Source organism: Miniopterus schreibersii (genome assembly GCF_964146895.1).
Source record: "Miniopterus schreibersii genome assembly, chromosome: 19".
Classification (NCBI taxonomy): domain Eukaryota; kingdom Metazoa; phylum Chordata; class Mammalia; order Chiroptera; family Miniopteridae; genus Miniopterus; species Miniopterus schreibersii.
Window position 1 is genome coordinate 18,360,074 of NC_138119.1, and position 21,539 is coordinate 18,381,612.

The following is a 21,539-nucleotide window of genomic DNA, read 5'->3' on the forward strand; positions in this document are numbered from 1 at the left end:
AGGAGAACTCCCCAGGAGAACTCTTTCCACTCCACCCACATGTGCAAATCCTGCCTCCCAGTGTGTGTCCTGACCCCCTGCAGCACACAGGCCTCAGGTCCAGCTTTCAGGCAGTGCTGAGAGGTAACTTTGTGTGTCCTGACCTTTGTAAGTTCGCATCATCTGCTCCAAGCCTGGGGACTTCTGAACACCTGTCTGGCCTGGAGAAATCACCTGTTCTGTGTGCACCAATGGCAGTGAGAGCAGTTAGGAAGATGTTAGAAAGTGTCAAAGGTAACGGGTTGTCCTGGAGTAAGGCAAACAGCTTTGGGAACAGAGAGGAGCAGCTGGGTTTGGGAAAAGAACGAAGAGGATTCGGTGACTAACGGAGTGTGTGTGAACAGGAGCAAGGAGAAGGCAACTGTGGGGGATTATGAAGGATAACCCCAAAGTTCGTCATCTGAGTGATCATCGATGCTATCACACAGACCAAGGACTAGGGGAGTTAGAGCCCGTATCAGGTGGGGAGTGGGTTTCAGGGTCAAGTCTAGACAGATTCATTTGAGATACTTGTAGGAAATCCATGAACAAACATCTAGGAGGCAGCTGGAACTGGAGGCCTGAAACCAAGAAGAGAGATCTGGGCTGGCGATGCGGATTTGGAAAACAGGAGTGTATAGATCACATTTGAGACTGTGGGAGAGGGAAAAGATCACCCAGGGGAAACAGGCCACTTAGTTAACAGAAGGGGACCAAGGACCCTGCCAAAACCTGCAGGAAGAGGCAGGGATGGCTGGCGGAGGATGCCACTGGGAAAAACCTCCCTTTCTGAGGCTTAAATGGTTGACCAGGATAGTTTTAATGTGGGAACCCTGAAGGTGAAGGTCTCACTTCAGGTTATTTGCAAATTAACAGACACAGCGGAAACACCCCTCTTATCCCTAGGTATAGTAACAAAGCAATTTCCAATCTAATTTCTGACTCCTTTGAAAGAACTTGTCTCTGGGTATAAACCTACATTCTACGCAAACCTAAGTGTTTGTGAGAGTCTCCAGCTGATACTAATTCTACCCTTGGACATGAAACTTGGAAGCAGCGTTTATTCCTTGAAAGAACCTGAGAGATACAATTGCATTTGCCTCTTTTCACTCTTCGAAGATATTTTGATTTAAAGATCTTGGAAGTTTTTCAGAGTTGCAGTTAGTAATTATACGTATATTCACATCCTTGGCACCAGGTCCTGGGTCAGGGCTATAAGTCCAGGGACAAGAGGAAGTTCTCGCTGATGGAGGAGATCAAGGCACAGCATTAAGGTGTAGAGCCCAGAGGCAGACACATGTTTGTACAAATACACACACTCTATGAGGATACAACGATTGCTCTCACTAGTAAGGAACAGTGGCTGTGATAGTCACTCTTTTGTTAAAGTCACAAGGCTCTGAACAATGGGATTAGCATCACCGCTAACTGGGTGCAATGTCTACAATTATCTGGGTCGACACTTTCCAAACAATGGGATCTTAAGCACTTAAGAGGCTGAAACCCAAGGGGGATGGGGTGTCCCCCCAATTCTGACTTGGCCCTGGCCCTCTATGGAATTGGGTTTGGGAAAGTAAGGTGCATTTGCGACTTTTTGACTCTCACAGTGTTCTAAGTGTCATGGGGGCAGAAAGCTCGGGCAAGACAGCTCGTTTTGCTGTTCGGGATCCGTGTCGCCTCCTGATGGACTCCGGTGTAGGCATTCAATTTATTCTTATTTAGCATTTTTTTATTCAGCTGTCAGGGGCACTAGATCTAATCACTGCCACTTTCTTCAGAGACCTAACCTCTGCAAGGAGATCTTTTTTTCTCTATTTCAATGGTGGGAAGGAGCCAATTAAGCTTCGTCCTGCAGAGGTAGAACGGCCGAACGGACAAAACACACACCTCGCAACTCCATTCAACTTCTGCACTCGTGTCCCCAGAAAAACGAAATGGGAAAAGCTGCTGTCGGCTGCTCCTGGGCTCCGAGGGTCACTCCCTTTTTCTAAATCAAGAAGCCGCGTGGCCCTTTCTCCCCTGCTTATTTCTTCCCCCTTCTGGGGAGCACGGGGAGAGGAGGAAAGAGAAGAAAAGGGGGGAGCCAGGACCATGATTCTTGCCAGCAATGGACGCGTAATGGCTCATCCCAGGAAGACGGACAAAATGGGCTAAATTAAGAAAACATTTCCCAATGCTGGGCCTCGGTAGCAAGTTGAGTCAAAGTCAATCGAGCAATTTCCCACCTCCCAACTGTGCCTGCCAGTGCTCGGGGCTCCGATTGTCGATTGTGGGGCTGAATGCTGCTCTGAGGGGGCTGCTGCTCCGCCCGCCTCTCCCCTGCCCCGCCTGTGCCTCCGCCAGGAGGGAATTCTGACAGTCGGTGGGTTTGGGCTTCACCCCCATTCAGCGTCCCTGAGCTGCCTCTCTCTTCTCCAGCTTCCTTTATTAAAAATGCTAATGCTACCATTTTCTGCCTGGATTTCAGAACAACGCAGTGAAAAGGAGCTGAGGTTGGGCAGGAACCTGAGAGCAGAGACGATCCGAACCAAGGAGCGGCGTTTTATCCGCCTGTCCCTCCACTGACACTCTCAGCCCAGAAAGCCGTGAACACCTGCAGGGGGAGGGGGAAGAGGCTGCCTTTTTTTTTTTTTTTGCCTTTTAAAATGAAAACCCCCTAAAAAGGGAAAATGCTGTCCTTGTCACTTTGGAGCTTTTTTCCTCTTTGTCAGAGTGGCAAGTTTCATCTTCCACGTTGGAAGGAGAGAGAAGAGCCGTTAATGGCCCAGAAAGCAGAATACACCAGGTCCTAGAGAAAGACACAGAGCAAGGTGGGCCAGGGGAGAACCCCTGGGGGGGAAGCAAGCAAATCCAAAGTCAAAGGGAAAAAGAGCCTGAAAAAGATACAAATGAACAGGCAGAAAAAACTACAGAAAAGGGAAAAAACACAGTGGAAGGCAAATAAAAAACTAGGGCTGCTAAACCACCATAGAGACTGCAAATAGAAACCACTATCTAGGAGGACCCCAGGGGTCAGGAGAGCCATCCCCTCAGGTATGGTCCCTGGTGCATGTTCCAACCCAACTTTCCATAAATCAGGCAACACTGAGCCTTCCACTGCCCCTCCCCCACCAGCTACTAAATACCATCATCACATTTTCAGCCTAAATTTTTCTTTCCCCTTCTAATTTAATTTCTTAGTTACATCCCGTAAATAACTTCTCTGCCCTTTCCTGTGACATTTATACCACTTAGATATTAATAGACACCACCACCTCCCATTTATGTTTGTTTGCTTAGCAAAACTGTACATGGCACGATTGTTTTTCTCATCTGTCCTTGTAAACCAAGCCCTGTGCTGCCACAATTAGTCTTGGTGCTCTTCCCTGTCGCCCCTCACTTCTCTGTGCTTCAGGTAATGAAGCACCTTCAACGTTTCGATCATGAAAATTGGGGCACAATATGATGGTTGTCCAAAGCTGGGCTGAGACAGGAGCATAGGATGGAGAGGGGGTCATGCAGCCTTAAGTCAGGAGACCGAGCCCTACACTGAATTCTGCTGCTCACCAGTCACGTGACGGGGCCAGACTGTGAGTTAAACCAGATTTTTAAAAAAAATTTAATTCTCACCCAAGGGTATGTTTTTATTGATTTCAGAGAGAGAGGAAGGGAGAGGGAGAGAGAGAGAGAGAGAAACATAGATGTGACAGAGAAACATTGATTGGTTGTCTCACATATGCATCCTGACCAGGGATCGGACCTGCAACCCAGGTAAGTGTCCTGACCAGGAATCGAGCTCACTACCCCTTCAGTACATGTGCATGAGATGACACTCCAACCGAGCCACACCGGCCAGGACTAGACTGGATTATTGCTGAAGCCTGTTTTAGCCCTGACAGTCTAAGATCTAATCTTCATTGTCTCTGCCGTGGAGTGACTTTGCGGAGGCACGAGGACTTGAGGGTCTGGCAGTCTTGGGTTCAAACCTTGGCCCCACCACTTACAAGCCCTTTGACCATGAAGTCATTTTGTTGACTCCTCTGTTCCTTAGAATCCTCAGAGATAGGCTTGAGGAAATAATGCCAACCTTCTTGGAGACACTGTATGAATGAAAAACAGGCTCCTAAATGTGCTCAGCTCATAGCACCCAGTGACTTAGTTTTCACAGCTCCCCTACATCCAAAGAAACATCTACAGCTTTCATTTATTAAGTAGTTAGGTCCAAACAACTGAATAGGTATTTGTATCCTAATAACTGAGGAACCATTTGAAAAAATAACACCCATACAACTGAAAGTAGTTTGTGTGGTATCTGACAGATATCCCTGTTTCCCTCAACCACTGAAAATATCTCGCAGAGCCCCAGTAAGATTTCTGTGTTACCCCCTTAGTGCATAGTTGGGGAACCATGGAAGTAAAGAGTAAGTAAAGTTCTTGGTAAGCACAGAGTAGGGGCCCCCCAAATGGCAGCTATTTCTGCTATCCATCAGAACATTCCCCCAGCATCTAAATTGGACCAAAAGAAGGGAATTGAAATTGATCTCGTCCAGATTCATTGCTTCTCCCTAGTGTTAAATACTGGTCTGGAGGAGATGGAGGAAAATTGAAAAAGTGACCTCCTGGGTTAAACCTGCCTTTAAGAAAAAAACTGATGCCTTGAACATCGTGAAAGAGTTACAAAGATGACCTGTGAGAGTGAGATTTCTGCTTCCAAACTCGTGAAGGAGCCCTAGTTGGGCCCCTGTGGCTACTACATGAAAAGGCAGCAGAGGGGGACTGGAGAGCATCCTTCTCAACTGTCCAGAATAAAATGACAAAAGCAGCTCTTGTCTCACTTTCTCTCTTCCCCGTAAGATTTGTTGTCTCTTCTCAGCTGATCTTTGCTGCAGTCTCTATTATGGGGTATTGCTTTGGGGGTAGGTGTAAGAATAGAGAGAGGCTCGGAAGGGCAAGGACTATTTCCGTCTCTCTTCTCTGAAAGAGCCACAGTGGAGCTCTCCGCCATCGGGCCTATTCGTTCACGGATGTCGTTATGGAGGTGATGTTCCCTGGACACCTACACTGCGTGACCAAGAGGGCTAGCATCACAGACAGACAAACCAGGCTGGAGGGGCTCAAACGAGAAAGGTCCAGTCCGTGTCCTGAAGGAGCTTGCCACTGCTGTAGAGCCTGGGGGACAGACAAGAACACCAGTAGCCATCCGAGCCGAGCTCTCATCTGGCTACACGCGGGCGATGGGACCCCAGGGAGGACTTGCACACTCACTCCAGCGGAGATGGGAAGCCAGACAGGAAATCAAGAGTGTTACGGGAAGCTTTTCTCGGAATAGGAATTAGAAGTAAAGAGAAGCATAATAGCTATCCTTAAACACTACCTTCTCTCCCCCTTCCTTGCCCAAAACACCCTCGGAGCTCCCCCAGGAAAACTCTCCTTCCAGAGAACCACCTGCTGTAGTCTGGCTGCATCCATCTCACCAACACCAACTGACGGTTCTAACCCGGGTCAGTGGGGGCTCTACCACGTTGTCCACTTGCCTGGGCCACAGACATCATCCCACTTGCATTAATGCTCTGGTTATCAGTGGAGCTATTTCAGGACTTCCCTGGGTCCCTCTATCGTTCCTGTCTCAATCACTCTTCCAGATGCTTCCTCCCAATCCTCTCATTCGTCTCCACTTTTCATTCAACCAATTCATTCATCACTCACTCACTCACTCATTCATTCATTCATTCAACAGACAATATTTACAGTCAGTCTCCAACTTTCCTATAATCAACTCTCATGTCCTGTACTTCCTGCACATTACACACTGATCTCTGCCAAATGTGAATTTTCATCCTAATTCTGATGGAAATTCCTCACTTCCTCACTCGAGCTTATCCCCTATCAGAGCCTTATCTGGATGGAGTTGTGTGTGTGTGTGTGTGAGTGTAGGAAGTGGATAGTATAGGTTTCCTTCATTCTAACACTGAGGGTGCTCATGAAAGTTAACATCCCCATCAGAACTCGGGAGTGGAAAGAACCAGTACATAAATTCCTCTCCCTTCTCATGGACTGTTCGAAGGCAAAGATTTCCATACTTTTTATATCGCATCCTCTGTATCCAAAAACTGGCTTCTCAAACATGGTGGCCAGCTTACTAATAATGTATTACCTGTCTTTGCTTTTCTCCCTTCCCTCTCTTAATTATTTTTCCCCCTCACTCTTGCTCGAGTTGTACCTTCCTCAAAAGCCTTAGCATATAAGCTTTGTTTCTAGGGTACTCCGGCTAGGATAGTCTCTGCTCTTCAATTTCTTCAACTATACAATAAGGGTAGTTAGTAATAGTACCTACTTCGTACAGTTGTTATGCAGATTAAATGAGTTCATATTAAGTTCTCTGAAAAGCGCCTAGCATATGATATGCAATTGTTGGCTATTATTATTCATCTCTTTTTTTTTCCAAGCACTTAACAACCCCTGAGACATGGAAGGTGAATGTTTTTCAAATGAATGAATGATGGATGTATCCTGCTTTACTGGCTTTTGGGAGGTAGATGAGTTAACTCAGAAAAGAACATCATGCTTAATATTAAATATAAATAAGCTGACTTCTCTTTTGTGGATAGAGAGATCTAAGCACCAGAAGATGCATGGAGAAAATCATGCAGAGGTTTCCATAGGACTTGCACATATGACCCCACATGCAACCATCACTTAGTCATTCAACAAACATATATTTAGTGCTAATACTGAATGTGACGGGGAAATGCCGTATGGTTACAAGGATGAACACGACACAGTTCTGAACCTGAGGGGATTCCAACAAGTGAGGATAGTAGGGACAGAGGCAGATAAGGGAACAGATGATTATAGAGCTATCAGATCATTACAATTACGGTGTAAAAACAACGCAGGTATGATGGGGTCACAGGATCATAGAAGAGGGCCACTTTGTAAAGACTTTGTAGCATCAGGTGTTTATCTCCGAGGGGACTATCTGAACGCAGACTTCAACAGGAGGTAGGGAGTAGCCAGAAAAGTTTGGAGTTTGGGCTACAGAAGGGAGTAGGAAAAACCATCCCAGGCACACCACATCCAACAAACGCTCAGACATGTGGCATACAGCATGGAGCACATTTAGGCTCTACAACAGATTAGATGTCACTGGAACATAAAATTCTGGGAAGAGAGTGATTGGAGATGATGGGGCTGAAAGGGTTGGCAGGAACCAAGTCAGAAAGAGCCTGCAGACCACCTTAGGAAACTCTAAACTTATTCTGCAGGGTCATAAGTTTCACTGGTGAGTTTGGAGCAGTATGTAAAATAAAGAGCTCTTTTGCTTAGGTCTTTTTGGTGCCTGGAGGGAGGAGGGAAGAATGTGAGGACAAGTCAGCGGGCAGGGGGCCTGGTGAGCAGCCTACCAGGGTGGTACAGGTGAGGGGTAAAGTGCTGGCCCGAGAGAGTGGTGATGAGGATGGTACTCTGTGTGTGAGGGGCCAATGCGTCAGAGCCGTGGAGAAGAGATGCTCGATGCTCGATGCTCAGTGCTGGCACCCACTAGCGGCATTCCTTGGTTCTCAGCAAGGGCCCCCAGAGATCTGCACTCAATCACCCCCTTTAAGATTCCCATGACGTTGCTCCACCAGCTGACCTTCCAAAATAGAGCAAGTCTGTCCGAGGTGCAGGACTTCAGTGCTGAAATCTAAAGCCCAAGTTCAGCTGAAATCTAAAAATCTGGGTCTAATAAGTAAGTGGCTTTGTTAAACATTTCATTTACCATAGCCAGTGGACTGCCAAGGGATCAAGCCACTGAAAGTCAGAGATAAATAGGCTACCCAGGCAAATGGGAAAGAAGAGCAAGGCTGGGATGAAAATCTAGGTTTGTTTGAGTCAAATCCAAAGTTTTCTGTCTGTCTGTCTCTCTGTCTCATCTTACACACACACAGAAAATTTTAACTTCACAGCAGATTGCCCACAGCCGTTATCAAGTACATTCTCAGTATCTACAGCCTCAGAGGCACTTTCTTTCCTTTCCCAACCCCCCTTCCACAGCGCCTTAGATCACCAGCTGGAACCTTAACCGTGGCCTACATTCCACATCCCGGGCCCGAGCAAGTTTAATTGCTAAAGCGGTTGAAACTGAAAGAATGGGGAGAGGGTTTGCGATAGCATCACCAGCCCTCTCCCTGGGCTTCAGTTCAAAGGAATAGCGGTTCAGGACCAGAGGAGGGAACAGCGGCCTGAATGCACGCGCAGGCCCTCCTCTCTCCCCTCAGAAATCCTCCGTGGCACAAGGGCACAGCAGGGGTTGCCGGGAAACAGAGTCTTTGATGATGTGCTTTCCCTGCTGTGAAGACTAATGACTTCAAAGAGGGCATCCTGCCACGCTAGGGGCTTTTGTGGGAAATCTGACTGCAGTGTAATTAAGCAAGAGACTGGAGTTTAGGCTGGCGCTCTCCACAACCCCTTGTCTGCCTGGTGGAAAGCACAGTTTGGGGAAGGGAGGGACAAGCTTTTGAAGAGCAGAAGAGGCAGAGGAGTGTTTACAGGATAACTACTTTGATGTTGACAGCGAAAGAGAAAAGTAAAAACCCAACCAATGTCCCCCACCCCCCCATAAAAACCCAAGCTGGCCAGAGGTGAAACACAGGGTCATTCTACCTCCTTCCAACTCTACTGTGGGCTCTGGAGTGTTACAGGGCCTGTGTGTGCCATGGCTCCATCATCTGTAAGACGTGAGTAGGGAATGATATGAACACTCGTAAAGCATTTACATAACGCCTGTCACACAGAAAACACTCAGAAAATATTGCCTATTATTATTGAAAATAAGGTGACAGATATAAAGTACCTGAAAGAGTGCCTGACCCGGCAAAGAAGCCCGTGACACACGGGTCTCCTCCCCATGCTCCTATGGAACACTCCAAATATCTCTCTAAATGTACTTTACTGATGCCTGGAGCAGTTCACTCCTTTGAACTGAACTCCACCCCTCCACAGGCTTCTCTCAACCTGCAAATGCATCTAGGACCTGCGAGGAAGACCCATTCAGGGCCTGACAGTGGAGAGATGATCACACCGGCTCCGTCCCCCATAGCTGGAGAACTGAGAACACGGGCTGGGCTGGAGGGCAATTCTGACCATCTTGCCTGCTGTCAGACCAGCTGTCTGACTCACAGTACGCTGTATATCCGAGGAGGGAGTACAGGGGAGGCGAGACAGACAAGAAGGGGGCTTCTGCCACCCACAGGTCTGCTTGTCCATTGAGTACAGGTGGTGCCCTGAGAGCCCAGGGCATGGGCTCCAGACAGATTGCCTAGGTCTGAATCCTAATTATGCCACTTATTATGGTGCAACCTTTGGGCAAGTTACCAAACTTCTCTATGCCTCAGTTTCCTCATCTGGAAAAAAGATAGCTTCAAAGAGTTGTGGTAAGAGTACCATGTAGAGAGCTCTTAGACATGTGCCAGAACCATAAACTCTGGGGAACTATTAGCTACTGTTACCACCTTTTCTTTCACTTATCGAGCAGGAACCTGTTGAAAGTCACATCATTAGAACTCCTGGTAAAGCAACACTCGCAATGAGCTAGAACTGCATGAACTGCTCTTCCGGGGGGGCGGCCCGAGGTGACCTCTGAAAATGGTTCACTATTCATTTAACCCAGAAAACCCCAGAAAATCCAGCAAATCAAGAGGTTCGAATCTCCATGTTCATTTTAAGAAGACTCGGGAAACTGCCCAGGCCATCAAGGATATGTATATCAGAAAAGCCACCAAGTAGCTGAAGGATGTCACCACACAGAAGCAATGTGTGCCATTCTGTCATTACAATGTGGAGTGGTAGGTGTGCCAAGGCCACACAGTGGGGCTGGACAGAGAGTCAGTGGCCCCCCCCCCAAAATGCTGAATGTTTGCTGCCCATGCTCAATAATGCAGAGTATTGCTGAAGTTCAGGGTAGGGAGGCAGATTCTCTGGTCATTGAGCACATCCAGCTGAACAAAGCTCCCGAGATGTGGCGCAGAACTTACTGAGCTCATGGGCAGATTAACCCATGTGTGAGCTCTCTCTGCCACATGGAGATGGTCCTTACTGAGAAAATAGCAGATTGTTCCTAAACCACAAGAGGAGGTTGCACCAAAAAAAGATTAAAAAAAAAAAAAAAAGATAAACAGAAGACACTGAAGAAACAAAAACTTATAGCCTGGGAGTAAATTCAGCAAAAAAAAAAAATAGATGCTAAAAAAAAGTAGCAGCAGAAAGAAACCTGCATGAACGAAAAGAAAAGATGACCTAAGGGCCACATGGAAAGTGTGGAGGCAAATTTTTATCAGTTTTGAGCTCTTTAGGGAAAGGGGATGGATCAATATTAAAAATCAAGAATATAAAGGTATCTACGAGCTAGAAGGAATTCACTGACAAGGAGGAGTCCCAAGCTGAGCCCATGACCATTTCTGATGGCATCTCTAGGTCGGCATTTCAAAGGGTGCCACAGGACCCCTACCTTGGTTTCAGAGAGGAATTCATTCACTGGAATAGAAGATGCGTTGAGTACCCATTCTGAGCCAGACACTTGACAAAATCTTTTATATGGACTAGTTAGACATAAGTGGCCTGAATGATTGTAGATTGGGTGAATTCCTATGTAGTTAAACAACAAAACTAACAAGTTTCAACTAAGGGGTCAAGGTCAACCCATAGGAAGGTCTCCGGTGGCTGCAGGGCTTGGTAGTATTTTCTTTAACAATTTCATCAGATACTTGGAGAAGGTCACTGAAGGTGAGTTCATTAAATTCACAGATAACATAAAGGAGGAGGGATAGCTAATACACAGGATAACAGTCAAGATCCCAAGGATTTCAGCGTGCTACAAGCTAAAATTTAATAGGGTTTTATATAAGACCCGAATTTAGGTTAAGACATTTGAATCCAGTCTTGAATGTACTTTCTTTTTGACAGCAGTCCCTCTGACAGAGATTCTTAGTTGGCCATCACCGTGACTCTTTTTTTAAAGGACCCAATACAAGCTTAGCTTAGAATTCATTAATAGAAAACGCACAGGAAGAAACAGGCAGGATACAAGCTCTAGGGTGCTTTGATCAGTCCTGTGCAACATCACCTGAGAGGTATAGCAGCAAACTCGGAAGATGCAGAAAACAGTAGGATCTCTTAGAAAACTTGCAGCCTAAAGGAAAGCTGACGGAATTAGGTATATTCAGAAGAGAAGGCTTGGTGAGGAAATTGTCACAATTACCTGAACATCACCACGTAGTCGCCCCATACATGGTGACCCCGTTTGCACACAGGCACCCACCCCATGCTCGAATCCACACAAGGCACCGTATATGCTACCAGTCCTCAGCACAGAAGATGCAAATCAACATATTCTTTATTGTTCCAAAGGGCGGAGCTGCCCTTAGAGGTGCAAGTTATAGGAAAATGTATTTTGGCTGAGCCTAAAGAGCTGTCTGAGGATCTGCACTACAACAATGGAGTAAGCTACCTTTTCAAAGAATCTAGCCCATCACAGGGTGTTCAAACTTTGTTTGGTGGCATCTGCTAAAAGGCTGTAGGCGGGATTTTTACACCAGGTGCCAAGTGGTGACCTTGAGGAGGGCTCCCAGCTCTGAGCATGTAGAATTGTCAGTGATTCAGCTAATATTCTTACTGACATTGGGGAGGTGATTCGCCACTCTCCGGAGGGAGTCTAAAGATCCAATGATCAGAAAACAGAGTTTGTGGAAGTCCTGCCCAAAGACGGGCATGTTTCTTCATTTATTTAACAAATATTTGTTGAGCACCTACGATGTGCCAGGCAGTGTGTTAGGGTAGGATGATACAATGATATATGAGACAGTGTTTATGCCCTTGTGGAATTTACATGCTAGAGGTGGGTTATTCTAAACCCATCGTGTCAAACTGAGGTTAAGATCACAACAGTGGGTGGCGGTTCAAAAAACATCAGTGAGGCCTTGACCAATGCAAAATATCACTGATGGGACACTTACTGCCTTCACATACTGAGTGCTTACACAGTTTCATGTAACATTATGCTATACGACATGTTTTACTTAGGTTTTCTTAATAATGCTTATAACAACTCTGTAAAGTAGATACTATTATTATTTCTACTGATGAAGAAACAGGCTCAAAAAAGTTATGAAGCTAGCCAAAGGACAGTGCTTTGAAGTAGAAGAAATGAGATGGTGTAAGATTTGAGGCCAAGTGTGTCTGACAACAACTTGGTGCTCTTTACATTATGAACCCGCTGCCTCCCACACAGATAAAAATGTGAGCAGGGGAACGTCAATCCTCTTGGAAGTGAGGTGGCCACAGCCTGCTGGCTAGGGTGAAATAGTTTGACCAAGATCATTAAGTGAAGTCAGGTTCACAATATCCAGAAAAAACCTCTGATCATATCCCAAGCTACCTTCTCCCTAGACCCAGTAACTTGGGAAAATGGATGGCCCATCCTTCATATGTGCCCATGTCCCTCCTGACCCACTGGACAGGGCTCTGAAATCTTTGCCCATAGCAAGGATCTGCCCAGGTGTTTTATTCTCACACATTTGCACCAGTAAATAGGCAAATGTGATGCTGCACAGGGTCCACAGTGCGGGCTGGGCCATGCCCCATGCCCCATGCCCTGTTACAGTGGGCCGTCTCGACTGGAGCCCATGGCCATGACTTCACACTAGTCACAGCGCAGAGCTCCTCAGCAACAGACGCCTGCCCCCCCCCAGATAGCTATCAGCCTGGGGACCCCAGGATGTGTCTGGGTGCCTCTTTGTTTCCTTGGATTAGGTAACAGCCAATGACACTGTGTTGAGGGCCTCGAGCTAGGTCCCTCCCGACTTGTCACTTTCCCTAGGATTCTGCATCATTCTGAAAGAGACACTTAACTGCACACCACACACTTGTCATTGTTTTAATCTAGGCACCCATTTCCCAGATCCCCTGCCCCCAGAGTGTCACGGCTGAATTGCAGCTTCTCTCCTGCTTTCATTTTGAGACTCAGAACAGTAGCCCTTGAGGAGCTTGGCAAGAGAAAGTTTTCTTTAGGGACCAAAATTCCCTTTTCTTGCCTATGAGACTCTCAGTATTGCTTCAGTGTGCAGTAGATTCACCTGTAAAATAAGGACAGTAATAGTTTCTACTTCACAGTGTTGAAATGAGAATGAAATTGGTTGGTACACGATAGGTACCTAGAAGGGTAGCTAGTACATCAAAAGGAGTATACGACTGTCAGCTATTATTATTACTAATATTAATATCACTACTATTCCTACTGCACCTGAAGGCCAGAGTATAGAGTATGGGGAGTGCTATAGGACCAGGCAAGCTAAGTCCCAAGGCTCACTGACATGAACTCAACCCCAGACAGGCTTCTCCTGGTACGTAGTCCGTTCCTGTTTGCTGCCATCCCACAATGGGGAGCACTCACTCCGTTTAAAGTCACCCGTCTCATGTGGTTACAAACAAGGGGGTCCAGCTGTATTTCAAAGTGAGAGGAAGTCCAGGCTGACAACTGTGGTCTCGACAGCCCCATGGGGATCCTCTGTCTCCCTGGCTGATTGGGCTAGAGCGACATTGGAGGGCTTTGAGCAGCTGTTCAGAGCCTTCTTTCACTGTTCTGCACAACAGAAACCTGGGCACCCTCCTGCATCCCAGTGTCTCAGACCCAAAGGCAAACCTCAACTGGAAAGCCTGGTTTGGGCTATATCTCCTCAAGCCAACAATGCTATTCTCCGCATGGAAAACCTGGTGGGAAGATTAATAAACTTGGTGGGAAGGAGAGTATGAGGGAAGGAAAAGATTAATCCAATTGCTGCGCTGCATCACGGTTTAATGAAAAGAGCCTAGATGTTGGCATCAATCTGTTCTCCACTCTGTGACTCTGGTCACCTTAGTACTGAGCCTCAAATAATAATAGGCACCTTTCCCATTATATACACCCAGATATGTACACATGTGTGTGCAGAAATATGTGCAGCTACATGACAAAGCAAGAGATATAAAGAAATGATGCGATTTGGGATAAAAAAATATTACACCCAAACAAACAAAAGTTCAGAACACGTTCTCTCCAGGGGATGGCGCTTCAGGTGGCGTGGATTTTCTCCCTCCAGCTGTTGCGTGTTGTTTTCCTACCAATTACATGCACTGCTTTTACAAAAAGGAAAAAGATGAAATAAAAAAATCCAAAATGTGCAATGACAAAATGTTTGCTCTCCAAGCTCTGAAGTTCTCTAAAGTTAAAATTAGGAGAAGATAATTATAGTATGAACGTTTGAACAAGACTACAAAATGCTTCTCTAGGAAGAATCAACCTCAAGATTACTTTTACTGAAATTGCTTTCACAGAGATGGGAGGTGGCAGAAACACTGTGAACTGCTTACCTCTTAACCAGTTTGCAGGATTTTTATCCAGAATAGTGATGATATTAAGAAAAACCACTGAGCCCAGCATTACATGCTTAATAAACGACAGCGATTAGCATGCATTATGTAAGGGGCTACTCAGAGGCTTCAGTGACCTTGAGTTTTACTGCAGTAAATACTATGCTGAATGTGAGGGTCACCGCTTGGCATTCATTCAGCCCTTTGTTACACAGACTTACAGACATCCTCACATCAGAGGATTTTTACCTAAATGCCAGACCCTGAACTACCTTCTCATTTCCTCCAAAATCAGGTTAAAATGAGGGCGTTAAGTTAAACCTTAAGAATAACTTCCCCATAGAAAAAGTTTTGAGAAAAACAATGTACCACAAAGATACTTTTAAAACTCCCTTCTTTATCTTCCCCCCTAAACTTTGTGATTATACAACTGACACATTCTCACTGTTAAATTATGCAAGTGAACAAAAATATATACAGGATTGGGGGGGGAGCAAAACTTCCGATACATAGAAAAAGAAACTGGGAGGATATACATCACGATGGTAATGGGAGTTTTCTCTGAGCTTGGAATAATGAGTGGATTTTTTTCTATTTGTTTTAAAGAAAAAAGATAAATAGCCAAGCTCTCCCAAGACGGGGAAGTCACAGTGTTCCTGGACCTGGTATTCTTAGGCCGAAACCCAAGGAAGCTACCGGTCCAGAGAGCATTCCTCGTGGAAAATATCCACGCATTCGGTAGAATATATAAATTCAGCGCCCTATCTGGGAAGCATGGGCAAGACATAAAACATTCATTTCTATAAAAATTGAAACAATTTATCTTCCATTCTTGAGCAGATGGGAGGGTAAATTGAGGTTGATTTTTTTTTCACCCTGGTGGTCATGCTGCAGGAAATATGAGTGTTCCCGCCTCCGGCACTGTTTAAAATAAGTCTCCTGGTGCCATGACTGCACCCATCAGAGAGAACACTGTGGTGGCTGCACCCTCCTCTGGGGGTGGGAAGTACTATAGGGGGTCTGCAGATGCTTGTCACTGGGGGAAGGGTGGGTAAAGACGTGTCCCCTCAGTCCCAGGGGGACAACGATGCAGAGAAGCAGGTGGGGACCACAGAATTCCACCTCTCATCAACAGCGGATCACCGATGGCCAGACTGTCATATTCTCTTCTCATTGAGCTCTCGCCGAAATCTGAATTTACCCGACTGAGTTACCTCCACTACCCACGTGTCACTATAAAGCCTGGCCATCAGCTACGTGACCCTGAACAAGTGTCTTCACTTCTCTGTCCCCCTATTTCCAATCAGTAAAATGCAGGGATCCTTTAGGATGTACTCAGCCCCTAGTTCACAAACCGCTTCTTCTTTTCATAGGAGGGGATGGCCCTCTGGTAAGACATGCCTTCCCGAGGAGATGAGACATCTTGCTTGACAAGGTTCTGGAAGCCTGACTGTGCTTCAGAATCACTGGGAGACCTTGTCAAATGCACCAATTCCGGGCCCTTTCCCACACCAATGACTTTAAAAATCTTTGGGGGTAGATCGGAAATCAGTATTTTAAATATGCTCCCCAGATGATTCTTAAGTATCTGCTCCATGAACTGGCATTAGGGAGTCACATTTACTAGGGCACATTTTGCTCGTGTGTCATCCTGAGAAAAGGGCATCGCCTGAAAGGACACAGCCAGGGTCGGCACTAGCTCACCAAGCATCCATGCGAAATAGGGAAAGGTGCCCATCTGGACAGACACAGCCATTGTCACATCTCTCCCGCTGTGGCGCGCATGAGCTAGGGTCGGGCCCTTGCTTGCTTCCCCAGCCAGCTGTTTTTCTGCCGTAAACGAAGTGTGCCTCTGTGCCCAGCTGACTAACCACACTTTTTGTGCAAATGGGTCAAGTTAAACCAGTTTCACTTGAGAAAAACTCTAGAACAGTGTGGAGTTTCCTGAGCCAACTGGGTGACCTGATCCCATCAGGCAGGGCCCCGGAGGTCCAGGTAGGTGGGGCTCCACTTTCCACCCCCGAGTTCCTGTCTGAGCACCAGAGAGGTGTCCACTCTCTTTCTCTGGGGCAATATTTCAGCTGGAATCAGGTTACAGCAGGGGCTTCTGGGGAGGGAAGGACCTGGGAACCTTAGGTTGGATTCTAAGAGCTCCCTTCCTTTGCTCTGACATTGAAATTGGTGGGGTAAAAGAAAAGTCACACATCCATGGACTCCTGGGGGAAGAGTAGGAGACGGAGGTAAAGGAAAAGGGAGGGAAGAAAAGAGCCAGACGTAAAGGGCCATACAGATGCCCTGGGGACCCTTGTTAGGGATACGGGAGTAAGTTAGGAATAGTTAGAGAAAGTGACACGCATGCATACACACACCCCCCCTCACTCAGAAACAGAGGGCAGGAGACTAGAAAGAGCTAATGGGAAGATAATCCCATTTGGGCATGGCTGGCAATGACCAGAGCTGGGCACAGACAATGAGGTCGGGCTGCCCGCGGGGGAGGAGGGCGCCCAGAGATAAAGGGGCTGCAGCAGGCTGGCCAGCAAATCTTGTCTGAGGGGCTGGAGCAAGGTGAGTGGCATCAGTGACACGGGCGTGTGGGCCGGGATATAAAAGCCAGATAATGAGCTGGAAATGGGCAAGAGAAAGTCAGGAAATGTCATCTGTCAAAGGACTGACTGTCTGAATCCATCTGAGTCACTTCTGAATAGATGGGGCAGGTCACAGAAGGCCAAACACTGCCCAAGACCAGGCTTGGAATCGGAGCGGCGGCTCAGCATTCTTGTTGCCGCCCTATGGCTCAGCGTTCGCGCTCTGACTGCAAGTTCCCGTTCATTTTTAGGGGGCCAGGAGAAGCGAGGATGGGCTTGGGGTCATTTTGAATCATCCATGGAAACTGGTCTCTGCTCAGGACCCTGGACCCAGAGGCAAAGGCATCCAGCCCATGGATACTGGTCACTGTTCTGTGACCGGTCTGTAGGGAAATGTCAGGGGGCATCAGCTAGGCAGCCCCGAACAGAATCACCTCGTGCCAAGCATGCATTCTAAGCAAGACAGAGAGACCCAGGCCAAGCGTGACAAATGCCATCCTTGTACTGGGGTGGAAGGGGAAAGTGAATTCTATGGTGGGGGACATGGGCTCCGTACACTGTTAGAATCCCTCCGCAGTCCCTCCTGGGCCCGTGAGCAGCAGGGAGCAGCTGCAGAAACAGGGCAGAACGACAGGCACCTGGGACAACGGGGAGGATGTATTAAGGCAGCGTGGGCTGTGCATGGGTAAATGTGTGCACGTGTGTACATGTGTGCGCATTATGCGTGCATGCATGCGATGTGCACTAATTTAGAGACGTCGTGGTAAGTGTGTTAACTCCCAAGCAGGGGGGGTGTGAGGAGGAGGTGTCCTGATGAACGGGGCCATTCCTGACATCCGTTTCCAACACCTTGGAGAAACGCCCGTTCATTTTCCACAGCGGGTCCCTCCCCACCTCATGAGTTACTGCTCTATCACCATCCTTCAGCGCTGAAATCGAGTGATATGTGATAGGTCTCTAGAGCGGAATCTCCTTGGAGCTGCCCTCTGTCTCTGAGATGCCAGAATAAGAAATCAGACTATTATTTACCGGGAATCTTCACATGCATGAATTTAATCTAATACTGGTGTTCTGGAAAATGTATCTAGAGGCCCTTGGGTATACTTTTAATTTAACAAAAAAACCCACTATTATAGCCTTTCTTAATATTCTCTAAAGTAACTAAATAAATTTGTTTTTCCTCCTTGAATATCTCCATGTAAATCAATCTTTCTTGCCTCCTCCACCCTCATTTATTGTTTTCATTTCTCATCTGTGAAAATTTTCAATTTGTTTCCTTGTTGCTCTAGGAAACAAATATCAAACAGACCCTAACAGAGCCTGGCTGTGTGTGTGCAGCTTCGGAGGTGGGAGGTTGAGGTGCTGTTCGGTGGATTCATGCAGGTTAGACAGAGACGTGGCAAAGCGCAGGCCGGGGTAGGACCCTTCTATCCCGGGCCCTCTGCTGGGCAACAGAGTCCCAGGGCGGCTGTGGCAGGGAATAATTTTGTTGCCAATCTCAAAGACCCAGGATGTAACCTCAAACATGCATATTCTTTTAATAACTCATGAGAAATCTGTCGCCCATGACTGTGTTACATCTTTCTGAAGCTAGGTTCTCTTTTAGTGAATAGGAGCTTCTTGTGCAAAGAGTTCAGTGACTTTACAATCTGCCACCTGGAGCCTGTCACCTGGGTAAGCTACAGTGACTGACCTCCCCACTCAGATCCACAACCGATGCCTCACCCGCCTCGCTTCTCCTTGGCCATTTTTGGAAGAACCAGCGTCAGCGAAAAATGGCTGCAATCCCCTTGATTCACACGCCTTGCACGTATGGTCCCCAATTCTCTGTCATTCTTTGCTGTTTGGTCTTGAAAACTCTCATCCACAGGATAACTTCAGGACTCTGCTTTACTTAAAGACTCCAGATCCATAAAAATGTAGATACTCTCAAGAGGTTTTGTGAGTTTTTGTTGTGTTTTTGTTTTCTTTTTAGGATTATCTTATATTATTTTGAGGGGTTCAGAAATATAATGTAAGGGAATATCCCACCAAATATACAGACACCCTGGAACTTCTCCGTCCTGCTAACAGTTCTGGAGACAGATGCCTGGAGCCCCAACGTCCAGGAGCAAGAGCCTGTGGAGATCTAGTCTTTCCCCACCTGCTCAGCCTCTGTCTCTGTCACTGCATTCTTAATGTGCACTGAGCTATTTATTTCCATTCCTGGAAAACCATGCTGCTTCTGTCTCCATGCCTTGACACAGGCTGTCCCCTTGGTTTAGCATTACCCTTGTTGCCATTAAGTAGAAGACCTCGAATCTAGCTCCTCCATGAAGCCCCAGTCCAGATTCTTTGATATTACATAAGTCACCCCTTAAACTGTAACCTCACAGACCTCTGCTTACATCTTTAATAGTTCTTAGAATTTGCTATAATTTTTTTGTTATGTGCCCATTTATCTGCCTAGATACTAGTTCTTCCACAGCAGATACCAAATCTTTCTTCTTACAATTAGCAGCCTCGCTTACCTGGCCATAGTAGGTAATGGAGAGAATATGTGTGAAAAACATGAACAAGGGAGAGAATAAATGGTGTGTACTGGTAAGAGGATTTCTATTAACAACCCAGGGTGTGTGCACACATGCACACACCACACAGCCCCACGGGCGGGTCTAGGTAAACCGAGCACGAGGCAGAGGCTGGATGAAGGTGTAACCCCTCTGCCGCACAGAATCATCCATCTGTAATTTTTCGTGTTAGTGTCCCTGATCAACTTCCTCCCGTGTCTGAAACTCATGAATGCTTATTGCTACCTGTCTCCAGGTACATTAACCTAGGTCTTTCCCAAAGGCATTCCTTCAAACTATTAGTGGCCTAGGATCCGCCTGCTCTACTTCAAAAGAATGCTCAGCCATTTTAATGTATGCAGGACGAGGCTACTAAGTGCAAACATAAATACTCCCACGTGATGCTTACCTGCACCTTCTGGAACATTAAATAAAACACTCAGAAAAATGAGGCCGACCCCTGATTTTCCCATAATGCCCCAATACGTATCATTAGTTGGCCATCTGCCAGGCAGTTACCAATTCAGGTGACAATCTTCACCTTCAAGTCAATTTAGATTAATTTTGTAAGAATCATTTAGGGAAGTGTGGCATCGGATCTCGGATTTAAATAAAGATGTACGACATCTTCCACTTTTCATTTATCTTGTCATTTTTATGAGGAAAATGCAGTCATCTGTCTGGCACTATTTTATATACATATAAACTCATGCTGCTTATCACTCCTGGTTCCATTATCCTCAAGATAGTCACTTCTCCCCCCCTTCTAACAGTTGCTCCATTATTTTATTAGTGTCCAAAATGAGACCTCGTAGACAGTGATGATCAGAGAATAATGGAAATTAGAGATGGAAATGACAGATTAGGTCTCCTTGTCTGTTTCCTGGGGCTAATGTTCCTGTCAGTCAGTAACTCAGTGCTTTAGCCTGTCTGATTTTAAATGACACTAACGTGGGGCCTCCACCGTTCCCTGGAGGCTCCTGTCTGCATCCTAAGACTGTCTCTACACACGGCCAGAGGGAACGACGAGGCCCGGTGCAATTACCAAGTGAAGTCAGGCCCGTCGTCGCATGATCTGTCTATCAGGCAGGGGATGTGGAGGCCTGAGCCATTAGCCACCAAATCCAATCACCGCGGAGAGCCAGCGTGGTGGATCACTCAGGGCAAGAGGCGAAATGATATTTTGTCATTGTTTCCTTCAGCAAGAAGTTTGCAGGCTAAGAGATAGCCGGTTATCCATCACCCTTTACAATATTTTTACTCAACAAGAATCATCGCCAGCCGAGATCCTCAGCCCTCACCCAAGCAAAGAGCCTGGCTCCCCAGAAACTACGCGACTATTTCAGGGGGCAGAGAGCAAGGGACCCTCTTACTCAGACCCTAAGTGACATCTGCGAGCCGGGTCCTCTGCCCTCCCGGCCGATCCTTTCTACAAGCAGCCAGCTCCTCGGCATCGACCCTCCTGCCCACATTATTTCGCGGGCTGCCTCTCTGACGCCACCTCTGGCTCAGCGGGAACGAGCAAGCCTTCATCTTCGCTAACAGAAGAATTGCAGGGCACCCGACTCCCCCGCGTTTCCTGACCCGTGACTCCGGTTTCCTTCCTCTACCTTCACTCTCCGCTGTCCCTGTCCCTCAGCCCCCACCCGTTCCAGAACATCGGCCCTCTCCTAACGTCTACGGGCATCTGTCATGCCCGGACTTAGTCATCAGCTGGCCAAGTTCTGCGAGTTGAGTTCTCTCCCTTCGTCATCAATCACTCCCCTGGGCTCTTCAATCATTTTTATTGCTCTTCTCCAAACTCTCACCCATTTGTCTCCATATTTATCGCTCTGCGAGTCCAGAACTACATTCAATATTCTAGGCTGGGTCCCATCAGAAGCACGCCGTGGGGGCCGAGTCCCCACGACAAGGAGCGAAAGGCCGGTGGCTCCCTCTTCCACCGTGTCAGGCCGCACCCACGTCCCTAGTCCGCACTCAGCAAGCACTCTCAGGTGGCTTCTGCCTTGATTTCTAGTTTTCCCTG

General features: G+C 47.0%; 1 protein-coding gene across 6 annotated transcripts in view; it reads right to left on the reverse strand.

Moving 5' to 3' along the window:
* ASTN1 (astrotactin 1) overlaps positions 1-21,539 on the reverse strand; it is a gene marked incomplete at its 3' end in the record, with an annotated part of 238,558 nt that overhangs the window by 90,372 nt on the left and 126,647 nt on the right. The gene's annotated exons all lie outside the window — the stretch shown is intronic.